A 6,000-nucleotide genomic window follows, 5' to 3' on the forward strand; every position below is an offset into this window, starting at 1 on the left:
CTGGGAGGAAAAATTAAGAACCCGCAGGATGTGGGGCTCAGCCTTCACGGAGCATTTTACAGTATCATCTCCTCCGGTCTACATGTAACCGTTGTAAATTAGTTTGCAATTAGTCTTCACAGACTTCATGAGGCAGCACATGCTCCTGGAAACACTAACCTGAATGTCAAGGAGAACAAACATTACAACACTCCTCCAATCAGCCTTTGATGCCGTGGGGAAGCAGCATGGCCTAATGGATTAAAAAATAAATAATAATGATGGCCTTTTTAAGGGCTTACTATGTGTGAAGCACTGTTCTAAGAGCTGGGGGGGGGGGCGGGTTCAAGGTGATCAGGTTGTCCCACATGGGGCTCACAGTCTTAATAATAATAATAATAATGATAATATTTATGAAGTGCTATGTGCAAAGCACTGTTCTAAGAGCTGGGGAAGTTACAAGGTGATCAGGTTGTCCCACAGGGGGCTCACACTCTTAATCCCCATTTTCCAGATGAGGTAACTGAGACTCAGAGACTTGCCCAAGGTCACACAGCAGACATGTGGCGGAGTCGGAATTAGAACCCATGAACTCTGACTCCCGAGCCCGGACTCTTTCCACTGAGCCATGCTGCTTCTCTGGATAGGGTGTGGGATTGAGAGGCAGAAGGACATGGGTTCTAATTCTACTCCATCACTTGTCTGCTGTGTGCGCTTGGGCAAGACACTTCCTTCTCTGTGCCTCAGTTCCCTCATCTGCAAAATGGGACTATTAATAATAATAATAATAATAATAATAGTATTTTTAAGCACTTACTACGTGCCAGACTGTACTATGCGCTGAAAGACTGTGAGCCCCAAGTGGGAGAGGGACTGTGTCCAACCTAATTAGCTTGTATCTACCTCAGAGCTTAGAATAGTGTTTGACACACAGTAAGCGCTTAACGAATAGCATTATCATCATTCAAGCGCTTAGTACAGTGCTCTGCACCCAGTAAGCGCTCAATAAATACGATTGATTGATTGATCATCATCACTGTCAGAGACTGAATGGCATTATATGGACCTAGAGTGACACTACCTACAGCTGCATAGCAGGAAAACTTTTCTGTAGCTGCACACCACAGATTCTTTCAAGAGGAAAGCATCTTGGAAATAATAATAATAATGATGGTATTTGTTAAGCGCTTATTATGCAAAGCACTGTTCTAAGCGCTGGGGGGGATACAAGGTAATCAGGTTGTCCCATGTGGGGCTCACCAGTCTTCATCCCCATTTTACAGATGAGGGAACTGAGGCTCATAGAAGTTAAGTGGCTTGCCCAAGGTCACACAGCCAAGTGGCGGAGTCAGGATTCGAACCCATGACCTTAGACTCCCAAGCCCGCGCTCTTTCCACTGAGCCACGCTGCTCAGTGGAGCATGCTCAGGCATGGGATTGAGTATTGTTGGGATACAGTTGAGGGATAGAAATGTGCGTATTGATTAATGTACTTTTCTGCAAATACAGTTAACCTTTGAAAGAAACGCAAGAGGTGAACTATTAACAATTGTTTCCATCAAACCTCCAAAGCATTCAACCAATGGGTCCGTTTTTAAAAAGCCCTATGTTATATTGCCAATAACCATGAGAAGGCTCCACATGCTGCATTGTCATTAGCTAAACATGGAAAACAAAGCCTGGAATATCATCATCATCAATCGTATTTATTGAGCGCTTACTGTGTGCAGAGCACTGTACTAAGCACTTGGGAAGTACAAGTTGGCAACATATACAGTCCCTACCCAACAGTGGGCTCACAGTCTAAAAGGGGGAGACAGAGAACAAAACCAAACATACTAACAAAATAAAATAAATAGAATAGATAGGTACTATCAGGAGTATCCTGATAGTGCTGGTTTGGGGCACCAATCCCTGAAAAAGTATAGGTGTGCTTTCCTGAGGTTAAAGGGTCAACCCCAACCTATTCATTATCACTCTCCCACAATAACCTACATAATAATAATATGATGGCATTTGTTAAGCATTTACTGTGTGCCAAGCACTGTTCTAAGTGCTGGGGGGATACAAGGTGATCAGGTTGTCTCACATGGGGCTCACAGTCTTAATCCCCATTTTACAGCTGAGGTAACTGAGGCACAGAGAAGCGAAGTGACTTGCCCAAAGTCACCTAGCTGACGAGTGGCGGAGCAGGTATTAGAACCCATGACCTCTGGCTCCCAAGCCCGTGCTCTTTCCAATTTGTACTTCCCAAGCGCTTAGTACAGTGCTCTACACACAGTAAGCACTCAATAAATATGATTGATTGATTGATTGATTTCCACTGAGCCACACTGCTTCTCCACATGCTGAGTCATTTTCCAGTGGAAATACGCTAAAAGAGAGAACTGTTCCATGAGGCAAGAACAGCACCACATTGAATTTAGTTTTTCTTCCAAATATCTTTCAAGAGATCAAAGTGTTTGACGTATACATATAGAGAAGTAGCATGGCCTAGCGGAAAGAGCACAGGCCTGGGATTTGGAGGACCTGGGTTCTAATCCTGGCTCTGCCCAGGTGACCTTGGGTAAGTCACTTAATTTCTCTGTGCCTCAGTTACCCCCGCTGTAAAATGGGGATTAAATCTTACTCTCTCCTACTTGGACTGTGAGCCCCATGTGGTACAGGGATTATGTCCAACCTGATTAACTTGTATCTTCCTTAGCGCTTAGAACAGTGCTTGGTCCACGGTAAATGCTTAACAGGTACCACAATTATTAATTATTACACACTATATTACTTGGGAAAGGGGTAGTTAGAAGTCATCCCCATTCAGAAGAAGCCTCCCCTATCATATTAAAAACATGGTGCTGCATAGGGGAAGAGGGAGACCTCCTAAACTTGGGTGTTTGTCCTGTACTTGGTACAATGACTCTGACTTATCCGGTCACAGTTCAACTTAAAACTCTCTCGGTTCCTATTGAGTAGCGAAAACCTAAAAGCATCGAGTCGCCCTAGTTTGAACCCAGGGTATTCTAGCAAGTGATGGATTTAGGCAAAATTAAATTTCCATCCCTGGGCTTTGCCTACTAAAAAATAAAGAAGAGGGAAGTGGACCACTTAATGAAATAAAAAATAAATTTGCCGATTCTTCCTTTTGAGCTGCCATTGGCAGAGACGGGTTTAGAGTTACTTCTCACGGAGAAGGCAGGTTGCCTAGTGGAAAGAACCAGTGGCTGGAAATCAGGAAAACTGGGTCCAAGTTCCATCATTTGCCACTTGTGAGACTTGGGCAAGTCACTTACCCACTCTGTGCCTCGGTTTTCTCGTTTGTAAAATGGGGCTAAAGTACCTGCCCTCCCCCCCTTAGACTGTGAACTCTGGGTGGGCTAGGGATTGCATCCAATCTGATTCTCATGCATCTAGCACAGTGCTTGACACATATAAAGTGCTCAGTGAATACCATCGTTATTTATTATTGTTGGTTCTTTGGCAGTTCTCACTTTCAAATCAAAGCGGTAGCTTCTTCAAACCAATTTTTCAGGGGACTCCAAGGTCACAGAAAGTAAAATAAAAACATAGAGTCATCAAGTACCAAAATAACAAGAAGCAAAGCTAAAAATACCCCTTTGGTATCTAATGGCATGGCAGACCAAGCAATTAAAAAAAAATCACGACTAAGATAAAATAACTAGACAATTCAAAAAATTAAAAATACAAATTAAAACTATAACTATTGGACCAACAGGCGGGATAAAGATTTATGGTTTGACACTTGCTGTTTTCTCTGTGGACCCCTGATTTCTGCTGCCATCTGCCTGTTACAGGTTTTCCCGGGCCAATGGGATAAATGAAGTTTTCCAATTGTTTATTTTGGTGCAAATTAAATAGTCGTGATTGGTACTAGGGTAGAGAAGCAGCGTGGCTCAGTGGAAAGAGCACGGGCTTTGGAGTCAGAGGTCATGGGTTCGAATCCCAGCTCCACCACAAGTCTGCTGTGTGACCTTGGGCAAGTCACTTAACTTCTCTGAGCCTCAGTTCCCTCATCTGTAAAAATGGGGATTAAGACTGTGAGCCCCACGTGGGACAGCTTGATCACAGTGTATCCGCCCCAGCGCTTAGAACAGTGCTTTGCACATAGTAAGCGCTTAACAAATGCCATCATTATTATTATTATTATTACTATTTTGCACCATCACATTACCTATTGCCCCTATTTTCACTGCGGGCAGGGAACATGTCTGCCAACCCTGTTGTATTGCACTCTCCCAAGTGGTTAGTATGGTGCTGTGCATATGATGAGTGCTCAGTAAATACATTAATTGATTGCTATGACTGTAACCATCAAGAGGACAAGGTAGAAGCCTCGGTTTGATAGGCTTGTAGTTGGTATGTCTACTACATCAATCAGTCAGTGAATGGTATTTGTTGAGCGCTGCTGTATGACTGGACAGTGCTTTCTGTTTGCCTCTAGGCCACTTCCAACTACTTAAACTACCCTAGTATCATCATCCAGAGTATATGAGGCTGTGAAAGGAGCTTTCAGCTTGGAAATATTTGGGATTTTACTGCAATATTCTTACAATAATAATAATAATGATAATGGCATTTATTAAGCGCTTACTATGTGCAAGGCACAGTTCTAAGCGCTGGGGAGGTTACAAGGTGACCAGGTTGTCCCACGGGGGGCTGACACATTTTACAGATGAGGTAACTGAGGCACAGAGAAGTTAAGTGATTTGCCTAAAGTCACACAGCCGACAGAGCAGGGATTTGAACCCATGACCTCTGACTCCAAAGCCTGTGCTGTTTCCACTGAGCCACGCTGCTTCTCTCGATTTATAAAGATGGCCAGTCCTACAGGTACCCATATAAAGTCAGGTATTTCAAGTTTGCCAAATCTCAAATGATCGTTCATTTAATGAGGAATATTTTGGTGTTGTCAGCTCTCTCTGCCACCATCTGTAAAGCTGGTGAAATTCAGTTATTGCAATACCAAGCGGCTAAGAGATAATTTAGTTTTGCCTGGGCACAGGCTGAAAGCCTGATTCGAGACCTCTTTTCCTTTATAAATTGTGTAAATTTGTCATTTTAAAAAAGGATGCCAAGTATTTTGGGGCAATTTTTCCCTCATTGAAGCTTCAGTTAAACTGTGACAGCCAATCTTTTCCTATGCACCCAGACACAGCAAACTGCCATGTCAGAGGATGGAGAGGGACAAAGCATGACGGAAGAGGAGCATTATAAAAGGTGGTTAAAAAAGTCCAGCATAATGCTCTGACATGGTGTCTTTTAAAGGAGAAACCACAAGTGTTTCACATTTTAAGTGTCCAATCATTCCCTTGTCTCTGGACCATTCCGTAAGAAACACCCTTTCCACAGATCGGCACAAGTCATGTGTTTTTAGACTTGGCAATAAAACAGTGACATTTTCTGGTTTGATTTAAGCTCAAAATGGCTTCTCCTGCTTCCACCCGTTTTCCATATGGTAGGAGGGAATGTAGTCAAGAGGAGTGAAAGAATACAAATTGTGTTAACTGCTGCCAAGAAATCAGCCTCCTCCACCCAAGACCCTCTTCAAAGAAGAAACAGCATTCCTAGCAAGCCTCACAAAGACATTATTTTTATAATTTTACTAATTTTAGAAGCAGCAGAGTGTTCTGCTGGCAACAGCACTGAAGTTGATATACCGGTGAATAATTCAGTTATAAAACTAGATATACATGTGGGAGCTGATGAGAGGAGTTCATGGATTCATGAGTCAAGATGCTTTCAGGTGACAAAAAAAGGCCCATCTACTTTTAAAATGATAATTCTGCATGAGGAACACACGCTTGGGCAAGGCTTTCTGGATGAGAACAAAAGGGTATTAAAATAGGTTTGCCTGAAAATTCTCCAATTGTCAAAACACAGTACAAGGTACCAAGTAAAGGCATATGAAGTGTCAGAGTGTAAGCAAATGTTAGATGGTATTAGCATAAAACTATTTGGAATGCTGGATCTAACTGCACTGTTATTTTCCTAGGCGAGAGATACCGTCCA

The sequence above is a fragment of the Tachyglossus aculeatus genome, chromosome 4, assembly GCF_015852505.1.
Source record: "Tachyglossus aculeatus isolate mTacAcu1 chromosome 4, mTacAcu1.pri, whole genome shotgun sequence".
Lineage (NCBI taxonomy): Eukaryota > Metazoa > Chordata > Mammalia > Monotremata > Tachyglossidae > Tachyglossus > Tachyglossus aculeatus.